Below are 16,213 nucleotides of genomic sequence, written 5' to 3' on the forward strand. Positions count from 1 at the left end.
TGTTCACCAATAGTGGTATAGAACTTAGATCAATGATTGCACATGAACACTGATGAATCATTGTAAATAATTGTGTCCTCTTCTTTCGAACTACCTGTTTAGTGGTTTTATTACTATCATAAGTTTTCTGTATACATTCTCGTTTACGTTAATTCCATCAGCCGCATTCTCACATCACCGTGATGTAAAATACACCAGGTTATATTCATTAAATAATGCAACAAATTCTCTCTAACCCGTAACATCCCTTGCTTCATATATCTAATTGTACCAAGTCTCTGAAAATTCATTGCATTTTTTGGCATAACTAAATACACTCACAAAATGTACCCCATTTCTCCAATATGAATATGTGACTTTTAGTGTTCTTTGACACAGTATGATTTTTTTCGCAATGAACACACAATGATGCGATCAATATCTTACTGCTCTAATTTTTTACTTGTTGACAAAAAAAACTAAGACGGCATGATCCCTATGAGGTAGTTGATTTTGACATGCTTTACTATATGTCTAGTTAAATGATATTTTCTCCCATTTATAGAAACTCGGGATAATACATTATTTTCTCGTATTGCAACGCACACTCTATCATTGTGTATTGCAAGTTTGTTGGGTCATACAAATTAGTCGCGAGGTTCATATATAAGTCGGACTAAATGTAGTTCTGTTTCTAAAATTTCATACTTTATATATAAACTTACATTCGTCTTCACTAATAAACTTGCATAGTTGAGGCGAATTTTAGAAAATCACCATCACCACCACATTTATGGTTAATCTTAGTCACTGTCTGTACCCAACATATATAAAGCAAGGAACGATCTCACATTGGTTTATGCGATGCATACACAAGATGCATGATTCTCGTATATGAATCGTGTAATATGTTGCCGATCGAATCAGGCTTCCAACAACAGTTTGGATACAAGTACATCTTGTTCAAAAAAAAAGATACAAGTACATGAACGTAGCTCTAATTTGATATACTTAGATATCAAATTAAAGGTAAGTTCTTTTGTTTGACATGAAGAGGGCCAACTTGGAAGCATTTCTTCCTCAGCCGAGATTTCCGAAATATCGCCGAAAGCCGCTTATTCCGATTATCACCGAAAAAATATCTTACCGAACGAAATGTATCGGTATTTATTAAATTGCTCAAACTGAAATCTTTTGGATAAATTTTGGTCGAACTTATAAATTCTTTTGTCAAATCTTGGGCACTATTATGACCAGTAGTTCTGAAAACCGAATACCGATGCCTACCGGAAATGTTTTTCAACCGATATGAAAACCTTTTGTTAGTGTGTTGAGCTGTGAGTTTTTCTTCTTTTTTCACGATTATATGAAAATTAGATATGATTATTATTTGACTTTTTTCAAACAGAATCATGTAGTTACACCGCGCCTAGTTTCCCATTATACTATGTACGTTTTTTATTGGACATGTTTATTTTACACATAATGAAGAGAGAAAAAGTATCAACATAGTGCTTCACATACGATTTGATCGATCAGCTTCAACGCGAGCTTTCCTTCCGTTATTCTTTCTTGGCAAATCTTTCCTTGCATCATTCTAACGGAACTATACAATTATATTTTTCTATGATTAAATTTTGTATGTTTTTATAAACATTGGTAGACCAGCTCTCACGTGAGCTTTCCTTGCCTCTTACATGTTGTTTTACAAATCTTGCCTTGCATCGGAACCAACAGGTCTGTTATTAGATTTGGTACTTTTGAAAAATATGTGCGGACCAGTTTTCAACGTGAGCTTTCCTTACCTCTTACGTGTGGATCCACATGTTTTTTATTGAAACACGGGATATCATTGAGATGGTGCAGAAACGTGACTTGTCACGTATATGTAGCTTTACGTAACTTTTAGGTCTATTAAATCTTAACCATTAATAGTTAAATCAATGGTATATCTATTTAAGCTACTTTCAAACAATAAATAAAATGGTATATCTATTTTGAGCCTATGTGGATTAACGTGATGCCTCTGTTTTAAACATCCTTATTTTGCTTTTAGTATATAATAGATAGATTTGGGTGTAGGAACAATAGAAAAGTTTCTCATAATACTTACTCCATAGTTCATAATATTAAAATGATGTCCAAGAAAAAAAACATAAGCACCAACTGTTATTGTTAGCGTCAGGTTATTAGTTGTTCGATTTTAATTCTGGAAACAAGAGAAAATGCTAGCTGTGAATTTGCAATGCTAGTTGTTCACTCCGGCATTTAAGTTGCGTTGAGAAATCTACTCCGGAGTAGAGAGAACCACTTTTGGTGAGTAATGCTACACCTACGGACAGGCCTTACGGAAATCTCTTACGGACCTATAACGTGGCATAGCATGAATGGGTGAAACTACAAACCACTCCCGGTTTTTCAGCAAGGGATAAAATTTCACCCAGCCATTTTCGGCCACGTTCGTCCGTAATCTTTCCGTAAGCCTATCAGTCCGTAAGTCTAGGATTATTGTTTTGTGAGTGCGGGCAGGGTATTTCAGATGTCAGTATGTCACCATCGAAATTGATGGAATTTCCATGCGACCCAAGACATGCGTTAACCGCATGAAAAGATATGTGCCCAGTCCTAAATCGGCCCAACTGTCACTTTGAGGTGTAATCAAGTTACAGAACAAAGCACATTCATCGATCTTCCTCCAGGAGAGCACATCTTCGGTCATTTGCTTGTACCTAGAAATGTCAAATTAAGCTACAGGACTCCAGGAGCAACACAGATCAATGTACAGACAACTACTGAAGTGGAGTAACAAGCACGCACAAAACAGTGCTAACTGAGTGCCATATATAATATCACATTGTTCCATAATATAAGCTGTTCTGGCTAATTAAAATAGTTCGACAAAACGGCATACATTTTGGAAAGGAGGTAGTACTAGTGAGGAGGTGCAAGTATGCAAGAGTTAAGACCAAATTGAGTACTGAACAGCAAAGATCAAACAATCAGCCCCAAGAAATATTTCAACTTATAAAAATGGCATATTTCTAACAAAAGTGTGAACTCCAGTCAGTCCATATTTAACAATCCTAACTGAAAGGAAATTTTAGTGATGAACGGTAGAAACGTTTCTGATATCATACATACTTTATAGTTCATAACATTAAAATGATGTCCAACAAAGGACACAAAGAATCATAAGCACCAACTGATGATAGAAGAGGTGCTATTGCAATTGCAACCATCCAAAATGTCCAATTGTACTAGCAGTATCACTAATAAGGCAGAAAAGTTAAGAACAAAACACATGACTCATATAGGATAGCTGGAGCCTAGGATATGAAGATACTCCTAAAGGGCATAATGAATCAAACGATGAACATCCAATCGTGCCGCCATTTGGAGAACAGAGCAGGGGCGGCGTCAGGAGTATCCTTGCGTATGCAGCTGAATACCCAAAATTTTGACAAAACCTTAGAATTTTCTCATAAATCGGAGAGAAATTTGGCAAATACATGAGAATTTTGGCAAAATGAATACACAGGTTGAAAATGAATACCTAGCGCTTCATCTCTGGCGTCGCCACTGGAACAGAGCCTCCTTATCTTCTGCTTGCACTCACGTATGGGGTGGTATCGGAATGATGATATCCTGGAGGCGGTGCTGAGTGAGCAACATACAAGATTGAAACTTTCCGATGTTCAGCATACCTAAGAAATTCCCAACAACGTCGCAGCGCAGCACATGTTTTTCGTTAAACCTGATGAGCAGCTCACGCTCATTGAGCACAGCCATTTGAGTGAAGTACTGCACCGTTGATTTGAGTGGTTTCTTCTTCTTCTTCGTGTAAGAAGTTAAGTAAAGTTGCTGTGATGCCAACATCATTGAGACGTCAATCCGGAACATGAAGGCCCAGATCTCACCCTCGTACTCCTGCATCACCCAGACATTTATAGCGGTGAGGCGGTGGTCGATGCTGTACAGAGCAAGCTTCCACTGGTGGAAAAATGGCCTTCGGTCGCGGTGCGCAACTGCCATTAGTCGCGGTTGCGCAACCGCGACCTATTATTCGCGACTAAAGGCCCCCCCCCTTTAGTCGCGGTTCCTTACGAACCGCGACTAAAGGCCCGTCCACGTGGGCGGCAGGCGAGCGCCAGGGCGGAGGACCTTTAGTCGCGGTTCTGCTCACCAACCGCGACTAAAGGCCGCCGCAGGTTTAGGGTTTTAGCCCCCCCCCTAACCTCGGTTCCCCTAACCCCCGGTTACTTTTTAAGTTGTATTGTTTTATTTCTTTTGTGTTTTATTTTAATTTTGAAGGAGTTTCACATATTCTACGGTATACATGCATGTGAATGTACAATTTCAAACAAATTTGAAATTAGAACCAAAAAGAATTCAAGAGGAATATACAATATATATTCAATATCGGATGACCATATACAATTTTGAACAAGTTTCCATACATATTTAGTGCATATAAAGTTCTACGTCCTCTACATAGTGTTCTCCTCTAGGATCGATGACTTGGTTCGCCAGCCATCCAGCTAGTTCCTCTTGAAGTGGTCGGAAGCGAGCTTCTGGAGTAAGCGTCGCCCGGAGGTTATTCCTCCTGGTGTTGTTCTCAGACGGCTGCCGCTCAGTGGTGTATCTCCGGATCCTCTCACAAACATAGTATCCACATAGATTGGTCCCCGGTGGCTGAATGTCCCCGGTCGCAGCCTTTGCCATTTTAAAATGTAGCTCTTTTTTGAATTCACCGACCTTTTGATCTACGAACCGTCTCCAAACCCTACGAGGCAAGGAAAATTAAATGAACAAGAGAGTTATTAATTAGTTACTTGATATTAGGAAATGATGAATGTAATAGGCCGATCGATATAGAGCGCAAACGAATGAAAGTAGTTACTTTTGCATCATTTTTCTCATGTCGGCCCAAAGCTTCGTATCCATATTCAGAGAGTCGTGGACGATAACTGTGGAGTTCTGAATTTGAATTACTAGCAGAATCCAGTGGAACCTGCGGACACGATACATGCACAGTCATGCATAACTCATCGATTAGCCACATACCATGCATGGAGTAAACAAAAGAGAATGTGCTCAAGACGAAACACTCACCCAAAATGGTAAGGAAATAGAATATCACTTTTGAGTTCCTGTTTTGTAAGAAACATCCACGAGTCACCCTCCACGTCTCCGGGGTGGTGTTGTAACACATATGAATTAACGATTTGTGGGTCAATGAACCCAACATCATGGGTGTGCCTTATTCGCATTTCCCGCTTCTTCATTCTGCATAATAGCGTACACAACAAGATAGTTAGGACAATATATATATTTATAGTGCAGGCAATGAACGAGATGGGGTAGAAATTAATAAATCACTTACAGAACATAGCAGCTGATGATAGATTTGTCGAGCTCGCGCAGATTGAACAACTGGAACAATTCACTCCGATGAATTGTTATATAGTAATGTTTGAAGTGATGCTCGGGTCTAACTTCCGCATAAATATATTCTCTCGGCGTTTTTAAGTTTTATGTAACCCTTGTACCAATTTAGCAGACCTTTCATTTGTCGAGGTAGATCCTCTTCCTCGCGCAGGCTCGACGAGAGGACCATCCTTCACATATCCAAATACTACGTCCTTCATTGCCACGTCATCAAGGCCTAATGCTACACGAAGAGTCGGACCTAAGTCTGCCGCTTGTTCTTTGGCTTTCGCTACGGTCAATCCCCGTCGCTGCCGCAGCTGCTATGACATCGGGGGCTTCGTCCTCCGGACCTGCGGCTTTCACTATGAGCGGGGGATCGACCGTTTACTTTGTTCCCCGAGCTGGGCAACTTGTTGTTTCCCCCTTTCTAATTTTTTCCGGGCCTCCTCCAAGGCTTTCTTCTCCTCGCTTCTCCGCGTCCTCCTGCTTCCTCCGGAACGTGAGTGCTTGCGCACGAAGTTCACGTTCATAGTCGTCAGGGAGATTCTTCGCGGCTTGGGACGGTGTGTTCAAAAATGTCTTAGCCCACTTCTTTTGCTCATCAGAAAATACTGGCTTGGGCTCGCCCTCTATTTTCTTCTTGCAGCTCGCCTTCCATTTCTCTAAATCAGCAGCCGCGCCCGCCTCGACTTCCTCGGCACTACATTCCCAAGACCTCTTGGGGAGAGGCTTAAGTGATGGCTCCGGTATGTTTGTGGTTGCAGGTACGTAAGGGTCCGGGTTAATAACCCAGGACCGCTTCGCTTCTTCGCCGGAGGTGGATTGGGGGCGGCGTCCGATCACCCGCCGGACGAGGACCGGGGGCGGCGTCTCGCTACCCGCCGGAGGTGAATTGGGGGCGGCGTCGGCTTACCCGCCGGAGGTGTAGGTGATCCACCACCACCACCACCGCCGCCGCCACCACCACCGGAGGGGGTGGACTTGTTTGCCTTGGCGCCTCGCCCGGAAACTTGATAAACTTCTTCGCCACGGAATGAACCGGCGCTTGACATCTCCAAGTCTTGTCGCCCCTTCGGGTGTAGCAATGTCAATGTCCGGGTCCTCAAACCCTTGGACTATCTCCTCCACCGTGACACGAGCATAGCCATCCGGAATGGGGTTGTTGTGGTGGAGTGCTCCAGGTGGTAAAGCACCGCCGGTGGCTACCTTCATGGACATGTTCCCGATAGGATAATACAGATGACATGCTTTCATCTCCTTTATATCGTCCACGGGGTAGCGAGGAGGCTCCGGTGCGAGTAACCTCGACCACCGGATGCTCCGGTGCACCAGCCGGTGAGGCCTCCGTGGAAGCCACGCTGCTTCTTCTCTGCTGGCTTCCGAGATCCATTGGATGATCTTCATGATGCGCCCGAGATGCATCTCTTTCGGCTACTAGTACACTCACGGTTTTCTTCATCACATCCATTTCCGTTACCAGCTTCGCCACAACATCTGCATCCCGATCCATCTTTCTCTTACGGCTTCTGTAACCGTACGGGTCATCGTTCTGGGGGAACCCTACTTTCCACGGAATGTCCCCGGGCATGCCTCGTACACGTCCTCCGTGTTCAGGATTCCCGAGGGCTTTTGTCAGGGCGTCGTTCTCTCTGTTGAACTTGATCCTCCCCTCTTGAGCATCCCTCATTGCCTCAATAAGCTTTTGGGTGGGTTTAATTATTTTGCCCTGATAAACACACTCCCCTGTCTCCGGGTTCAGCGATCCCCCATGCCCGTACCACCAGCTTTTGGCCCTTGGGTCCCATCCCTCCGTACCTGGACGGATTCCTCGCGCCCTCGGCTCGTTCTCCATCTTCTCCCACCTAGGCTGCCAAAAGCGATACCCTCCTGGCCCCATAATATGATTGTACTCCTTCTTGGCCGCATTCTTCTTATTTTTTTCGACATTTCAAGGAACTGCTCCGATTTCTTTTGCTTCACAAATTCTGGCCAATCATGTTGCAGTTTCTCATATTGTCCTTTGAAATCCGGAGTCTTGCCCTGCTTGACAAAGTCATGGGCTAGATTTTGCTTGTATTTCCGGAATGCGTCGGCCATCTTAGAAAGAGCGAACTGTTTGACTAGCTTGCACCTCTCCTTGTTTTCCTGAATCTTGTTACCCGCCTCATCGTATCTGCGGTATTCCGGAGGTAGAACGAAATGTTCTATAAGCTTCTTGAAGCAATCTTTTTTTGTTCTCTTATCGACGAAAGTGAAACCAAGACGTGCCTTCTTTGGCTCATTCCACTCCTGGACGGTGATCGAGACGTTCTCTCTAACAACGGCTCCGCATTGGCCGATAAACTTGGTGGCGTTCTTGCTGGGCTCCAGCGGCCTGCCGGTTGCTTCGTCGACAACCTCGATGGTGCATGTTTCGTTTGGTTTCATCGTCTTGGTTGCGCCACGCTTTGACGACGACGTACTCGATTTTTTCGACGATCCGGCCGAGGGCTAAAATAAGAAAGAGAGTCGCGCGCGTTAGTACACACATATTTATTCAAATCAGTTAGTTTGTATATCACCAGAGGCTCAATGTATATATATACCTCGGCGCCGGAGGTGGTTGCTACTTCCAATTGAAGATCGTCGTTTACCGACGTTTCTTCGGCATCATCTCGCTGACGGCGCCCTTCATCTTCACCGTCAAGGTTCAGATAAGAAGAGATATCATCTTCTTCTTGTCCGGTCGGCTCATATGGAATATCGCCTTTTATGATGCCGAATATATGGTCTTCAACGTCCAGATCATAGTTGTCCAGAATCGGGTCAGCTCTATCGTCCGCCATATGTCAGTCCTGAAAACATGTAGTCAAAACTAATTATTTAAGTGCGGTGTCGAAAGGGCGGTGGCAAAAGGAGAGAGGGCGGTGGCGGTGTCAAAAGGGCGGTGGCGGTGCCGAGGACAACACATAGAGGCCTCCCTCGCCGTATACGGAGGGGGGGGGCGGCGAGGCAGGGGCGAAAGGGCGGTAGCGGTGTGCCGATCCTCTCTCTCGTAAAAAAAGAAAAAAACCCGCGCGTATACGGAGGGGGAGGCGAGGGCCTCGCCGCCCCCTCCGTATACATGCGGGGTCGGTGGCGGTGGGTTGCTAGTGAATTTTTTTGTTAAGTCAAAATTCAGAAATTTTTTGTCCACTTAAAATTTTATTAAGTCAAAATTATCAAGTTTTATGTTTTTTTGTTAACTATATATATAGTTACTAATTAATTCATTAATTATAAGTGGACAAAACAAAAAATTATTAAGTCAAAATATGTTTTTTTTGTTAACTATATGTTTTTTTATTAAGTCAAAATTATAACTGAAATTTATAACTGAAATTTATAACTCAAATTTTGTTAAGTCAAATTTACCGTTTTTATTAAATTAATTAACTACTTAAAATTAAAGAGAACAAAAAAACTAAAAAAAAACTAAAAAAAAAGAAAAAAAAACCCTGGCCGGCCGTGTACACTGTGGCGCCCCGGCGCCCTCTCGATCTCTCCCGGCCGATGGTGGACGTACGGCGGCGCCGGCGGCCGGCGGCGCGCGGCGGTGGCGCCCGGCAGTACGTGTACGTGTACGGTGGCGCCCGGCACTGTGTGTGGCGGCGCGCGGCGGTGGCCCCGACAGTGTGTGGCGGCGGCGCCCGCGCGCGCGCGCGGCTCGATCCGTCGACGGCGGCGGCGGTTACGGCGGGGGCGCGGACGCTTACGGCGGCGGCGGTTACGGCGGGGGCGCGGAGCGGGCGACGACGCTTCTCCGGCGGCGAAGACGAGCGGCGGCGCAGGCGACGAAGACGGCGCAGACGACGAAGACGAGCGGCGGCGCAGGCGACGAAGACGGATCGATCGAGAAGATGAGACTCTGGCGCGGCGGTTCGTGCCGCGGGAATATATAGGGACCACCCTTTGGTCGCGGTTGGCCTGGCTAACCGCGACTAAAGGTCCCCCTTTAGTCGCGGTTGGCCAGGCCAACCGCGACCAAAGGCCTTTTTCGCCCCTTTTTTGGTTCCCGCGGAAATGACCTTTAGTCGCGGTTGGCCAGGACAACCGCGACTAAAGGCCTTTTTCAAAATTCTTTTCTTTTTCAAAATGTTAAAAATACATATAATTCATTTCTAATTGTGAAAAATACATATAATATATCAAAAAATTAAGAAAAATAAAACTAATTCAATTCAAAATCTTAAAAATACAAATTATATATCAAAAAAATTAGAAAAATAAAACAAATTCATTTCAATATGTTAAAAATACAAATTATATATCAAAAAAATCAGAAAAATAAAACTAATTCATTTCAATATGTTAAAAATATAAATTATATATCAAAAAATTCAGAAAAATAAAACCAATTCAATTCAAAATGTTAAAAATACAAATAATATATCAAAAAATTCATAAAAATAAAACTAATTCATTTCTTCCCGCCTCTTTCTTCCCGCCTCTTTCTTCCCGCCTCTTTCTTCCCGCCACTTTCTTCCCGCCACTTTCTTCCCGCCACTTTCTTCCCGCCAGCTCTTTCTTCCCGCCTCTTTCTTCCCGCCATTTCTCACTACATATATGTTGCCCGGCTTGGCCAGCATTATCACATCTCTACAATCTCTCATCACTCTCTCATGGCTTCCACCGCACCCACTCTAACCTACCAGCAGGTGGAGGAGCTTTGCGCCTCGAACTACCCTTGCCCACCGGGCTACCGCGTCCCCGCCGGCCGGAGCCTAAGCGCCGGCGGCGTGCCGGTCCCTCCCCTCCCTCGGGTACCGCGCGCCGGGCAGCCATCACGAACCACTACTACCTCGACCTCACGCCGGAGCGAGCGGATGAATCCCCGCCGGCATCCCGATAACCAGCATACTTGGGACGCCTTCTTCATCAATCGGCGTGAGAGGGCGCTCGCCGGGTATGAGGAGGACGGTCCGCCTCCTGGAAACTTCCACGAGGCCGGCCGTCGGCTATGGTGGTACGGCCGGACTCCGCGAGCGTCATGGACTACATCACGGCCGGCGATATCCCCCGCCTGCGCTACCCTCGATTCGAGCCACGAGCGCCGCCCGACGACGGCGACGACAAGCAGCGGCGACGACGACGCCGGCAACTTAGAAGGCGACGACTACCAGTACAACGACGGCGGCTATGAAGACTACGAGTATGCATATTATACGCCTAGGCAGGAGTATGACTAAATCACTCCAAATTTCATGTATGCAGGAGTATGACTTAGTCACTCCAAATTTCCTGTATGCAGGAGTATGACTTAGTCACTCCAATTTTCATGTATGCAGGAGTATGACTTAGTCACTCCAAATTTCATGTATCTGTTGGCGTCAGAAACCCACCGGCGGGCAGCGACTGGCCAACACGGTAGAGCCGGGAATGACTAGGGCTGCGGCTGGCCCCAGTCCCTCAGAGCGACGGCCCGCAAAGCCTCCTGGTCGCGCGCCGATGCTCGGGTCGCAAGGGCGTGCCACCCGACCTATACCCGGTCGGGAAGGTGTGGATGATGCCTCGCTTAGTTTCCTGCAGGGGCACACACGTACACGTTAAATACGAGCCTCGATCGGCTCTCGAGTTGTCTCGTGAATCGGCTCGTGGAGCCGATTCACCCATGATTCGTCCAAGGTGGCCGAATATATGGTGGTCCTGCTTGATCAATGTAAAGCGTATGAGATCCACGACGATCTAGGGTTTTCACCGCATAATCGGATCATCCTACTCACGATTGGGCCTCGCGCTCACGCACGGTAAACGTAAGCCAGCCCTAGACAAGGCCTAAAAACCAACACTAGGTTGATCCTCGGAACGTCCTGTCTAGGGGCAGCAAACTACACCTCGCATGCCGCTGGATCCTCCAACCCTTTGTAAGGCCTAACTATTGCGGATATTAAACTAATCCTTGATGAATCAAGGATCGACCATAACGGATCAGATCTACTAAATAAAGGTCAAGCGAGGTGCCGCCCTGTACCCATGATGAGGCACAAGGACGGCTAGACGCGCAAGGGTTGCACTACGCGAGCATATGATGCTAAGAACGATGCTAACCCTAACGCGTCTACGATAACTACGTTGCTCGCCATCAAAAACGCTTCGAGTACGAGCAACGCATGAACAACTAGGCAGGCTTGTGCTGCCTAGATCGCGAGATGCGATCTAGGCAGCATGATGCTTACCGGAGGAACCCTCGAGACGAAGGAGTTGGCGATGCGCCGAGATTGGTTTGTGTTGAACGTTGGTTGTTGTTTATTCCATAAACCCTAGGTGCATATTTATAGTCCAGCGGACTTTCTAATGTGGGCGTGCACTAAACCGTGCACGAGATAAACTCTAATTTCTACGTAACCTACTATAAAGATACACGGGCCAACTAGCCCAAACTTGATACACAAGGCCGATTCACATATCTGTCCACGCATATATCTTCAAGTCCATCTTGATCGCGGCCCACCTCTGACTTGGCCAAATTCTGGTGATAACACATGCCCCCCTGGTTTTGGAAAGGACATTTCCAAAATCATTATGCTTTTCTCTCGAAGGGTCATGTCGTGGCAGAGCAGAACCGTCGCAGAGTCCCTCATCATGACAACTTGCCTTCTCAACTTCTCCGCACGATTTGACAGTTTTGGCACCAGTTCCTCGGAAACTGCTGTGGCATTGAATTCTGATTATGTCCCCTTTTATTTAACTGCTACGAACAGTTCTCCTCTGCATCTTCTTTGCATTAGCATCTCGAAAAGTCCTCCTGCGCCACGATGTCTTCTTCCTCCTCTGCTCCATCGGATTTTTCCAGCCAGTCCTCCACATCCCGCGAGCCGACGCCGGAGTATAACCCAGCAGAAGTCCACGCGGCCAACATCCGCCGCGCTATTGCGGCCGGGGAGGAGTCAGATCATGACTTCTCCATCTGGTCAGAGGACGACAGGTCCCTGACCGACGGGGAGAGCGATCTCCGCTTCCTTGCCGATAAGGAAGCGGTAAAAGAAAGTGAGGATGATCACTTCCCCTGGGACGGGGCCACCTCTGAGGAGGTGAAGGAGGAGGAAGAGGAGGATGACGACGACGACAGCTCCCCCGACGAGCCGCCGGCCAAGCGCCATTGCCCTTGGCCAGGAAATTTGAGTGACTTCGATAGCGACGATGACGACGTCGAGGAGGACGAGGACAATGAAGGTCCCGCCGGCGGCCGCTGGAGCAGTGATGACGAGCCGGCCGGGAGCAGCGCCGACAGCGGCGACGATGGCGACGACGAGGGCAGCAACAGCCCGTAGATAGGGCCCTTAGCGCAGGATCCGTAGAAGTAGGCGGGCAATGTATCCCCTTTCGAGGGCAATCAGTTCTACTATGTAAGAAAATCTTTCTTATTAATGAAGAACCTTTCCCTAATTTGATTTGCCGATTTCCTCTCCACCGACCTTGCCGATTCGTCCCCTTTGCCAATGCATACTGAGCCGATAGCACCGTATCGGTCCTTCAAGATTCGCCCTTCCCTTCTCCAAACGATGATTTTCTAAATTTGGCAGAAAATGCAGTATCTTCAGGGAAACCTTCGAACTTTCCCAACCAAACCTAACAATGTTCTTCAATAATCATCACTCGTGAAGAAGGTTGCAATGAAGGACCAGCCGTTGGTACCCCAATCGGCTTTTCTGCTGAGCAAAAACAAAGCATCCACCAGGCCTGCTGCCCCCCGAGCCTCACTCGAGGCGAGATTTAGCCGAATTAGCCCAGGCTTGATCGTGCAGAGCCAACCGATCTGCACGTAAATCGGCTTGCAGAGAGCCTTCAAGGCGGGCTGCCCCCTGTGTTTCCTCAATGCGCCTCTTCGTCCCTATAGGCCAGATCGGCTCCCTTCTTTCGGTGGATCTGATGCGACCCACCCTTAACCTGATCTGGGCACCCCAGCTGCCCTTAGCATTGTTCTTGAAGAGAAGATCTGAGCCGTTAACCTACTCTCTTGAGGAGTTCTTTCATGGGGGCTTCTCTTGCTATTTCTCAATTCTAAAGTCGATGCCCTCGCATCGGCTGTAAAAAAGTTTAAAAATTTTGGGCCGATTTGTGTATCGGCCCCCATACTCAGTATTATTTCATATCCTCGTGTTTTATCCATCCAGGTGCCCCCCGAGCCGATTCTGTCAAGAGAATTGATGGTATCGGCTCTTCAGGTCGTCCTTGTTGGGTTAATCGTTGATCCTAGGCAGAATGGATGGTGAGGATAATTTTGGGCCGATTGCTGGAATCGGCCTCCATGTTGCTTGCTCGGTGAAGGTTTTGTAATATCCCTTCATCAGTTTCGGAGGGCCGATCGCAAGGATCGGCCTCGCCATGTTGCTTATTGACGTAGTCTTGCTACTCGTCCATGTCGGCGGATAAAACCAGCCCAATCTCTGACTTTAGCATGTTGGTGTGCTTGCTGTTATCCATGTCGGGTGCACCGTGTAATCGTGGAGCACTACACCCCGCCGGACGAATGAACACCATGTTTGTGCCAGCCGATGTGTCACCATCGGCTCTCTTTGCTTGGGGCGCCACTCTTTTCTTTGCGGTAGCCCCTCCTCATCCGGGGTCCTCCGGACTTTCGCAGCCGGATCAGGCCGCGCCTTCCTCGGCGTATGCAAGTACATCCTTTCAGCTTCCTCCGGACCGCGCAATCGCCGAACCCTGCGTTTTTGTGTATGGCTCGAGACCGTCGGGGCACCACCTTGGACGGTGGCACTCGTCTTCTTCGTATTCCCCTTCGTCTTCTGAATCATCGAGATCTTCCAACGGAGGGGTCTCAGCCCGTCTGTTTTGTGGTGGGAGAGGCCCTAAGCGCTCGAACACAGATAAGTTGGCTGTCTCCTTCTTCTTCCGGTTGCATTCTGGGCAGTTGCCGATTGTTGGTAATCGGCTCATTCCTGAATCCCAGCAGTGTCTGAAGAAGGGGCAATGCCAATGCCTGTCCGTATCGTCCTGCTCCCTGCCATGGCGCTCCTGTCGCTCCTCGTCATGATTATACCGGTGATGCCTTTCGTCGTTTCTGGTCGGACGACCTCTTTCATCATTGTTGTTGCATCGCCGGCGTTGGTCATATCGACTAACATACTTGTTGAGGAGGTGATCAGAGAGGGGTCGTTGGTATCTTATGTTCTTCACTTCCCCCTCTGTGACGTAGCGCTTGCCATCTTGACGGAGCCGATCGCATGGAGCGGCCCCCTCGGTGTCCTTGCTCCGAGAGCAGTCTGTCCTCATCCCCGTCCTTCTCGGAGCGGTGTCCAAGCTCTACCATACCGATGTTGGCTGAGAAATCAGGCTGGCACCCTCCAAGGTGGGTAAACTCCACCATGTTGACGGCGGGAAGGGGTGTGTGTCGACCTTCATGGCGTATTGGTTAAAAATTAATCGCCCATTTTCTATCGCCACTTGGATCTGCTGACGCCACACCCTGCAGTCGTTGGTGGTGTGGGTGAACGTGTTATGCCATTTGCAGTATGGCTTTCCGTTCAGCTCCTGCACCGTAGGAATTTTGTGGCCTTCGGGTACCTTTATGTGCTTCTCCGTGAGTAATAGATCGAAAATCTGCTCCGTTTTAGTCACGTCGAAGTCGAACCCTCTTGGAGGCCCCGGTGGCTTCACCCATTTGCAGGTTATCGGGCTCGCCGCTCGAGTCCACTCAGCCACCGCAACCTCTTGTTCTCCCGTAGCGCCTTCATCTTCGCCTGCGTCCACCATGGTAACCACGCGTTTGAATTTGTCCTGGTAGACATCCGGGTGGCGCTGTTCATACGCCGACGCCTTCGCACCATGTGTGCTAATGAAGGGTAGTCCGCTTGGGAGGCCACGTCCTTGATCGATGATGATAGACCCACCACCGCCAACTCGATCGCTTCTTTTTCGCTTACGTGAACCGAATAGCATCGGTTCCTAACGGTCCCGAAGCGCTGGATGTATTCTCGACACCGTTTCCCCGCGCTTCGTCGTACTTGTGCTAGATCGGCAATGCCGGCCTCGGAAGCCTCCGAGTGATATTGCTCATGGAACCGCTCTTCCAGCTGCTTCCAAGTTCGGACTGAGTTCGGTGGCAACGAAGTGTACCAACCGAAAGCCGATCCTGTGAGGGACTGTGAGAAGTACCTCACGCGCAGCTCGTCTGATGCTGAGATCATGCCCAGCTGCGCCAAATATCGGCTCACATGCTCGATGGAGCTGGAACCCTCTGATCCGCTGAACTTTGTGAAGTCCGGGAGCCGATATTTGGGTGGTAGCGGGATCAATTCGTACTCATTGGGGTACGGCTTGGTATAGCCGATCGCCTTTCTTTTCGGCATCATGCCGAACTGATCTTTAAGGATCGTACAAATCTGATCCGCGGTGATGGCTGCAGGTGCCGAACCCTGAAGGTTCGTCGGAGTGGCGTACTTAACCAGCCATGCTTGTTTTTCCGGTTCCGAGCCAAGCTGCAGGAGCTGGGCTGCGGAGTTTTGTCGGGGTGGCGTATTTAGCTAGCCACGTCCGCTTCTCGAGCTCGTCTCCGACGTTCCTCCCGTTGTTCCGAAGTCCCCGCTCGTTGTAACCTGGTTCGAGGGTGCCCGAGTGCTGCGAGTCCGGCACGTATGCACATGCGTATCCGTGCGGGATCTCCTTGGGCGCCTCAGCCAAGAACTGGTAGTCACTAGGGTCACCACCGATCTTGTAGACGACGAATGCCGGTGTAGCCGGCACTTCAGCTGGTGCTGCCAACGCATGTGGCAGCGGAGGACGGGACTGGAGTGGCAACTCTCCTTGATACGTCCCGAGAGCTGGTCCT

The sequence above is a fragment of the Lolium rigidum genome, chromosome 1, assembly GCF_022539505.1.
Source record: "Lolium rigidum isolate FL_2022 chromosome 1, APGP_CSIRO_Lrig_0.1, whole genome shotgun sequence".
In the NCBI taxonomy this organism is placed as follows: domain Eukaryota; kingdom Viridiplantae; phylum Streptophyta; class Magnoliopsida; order Poales; family Poaceae; genus Lolium; species Lolium rigidum.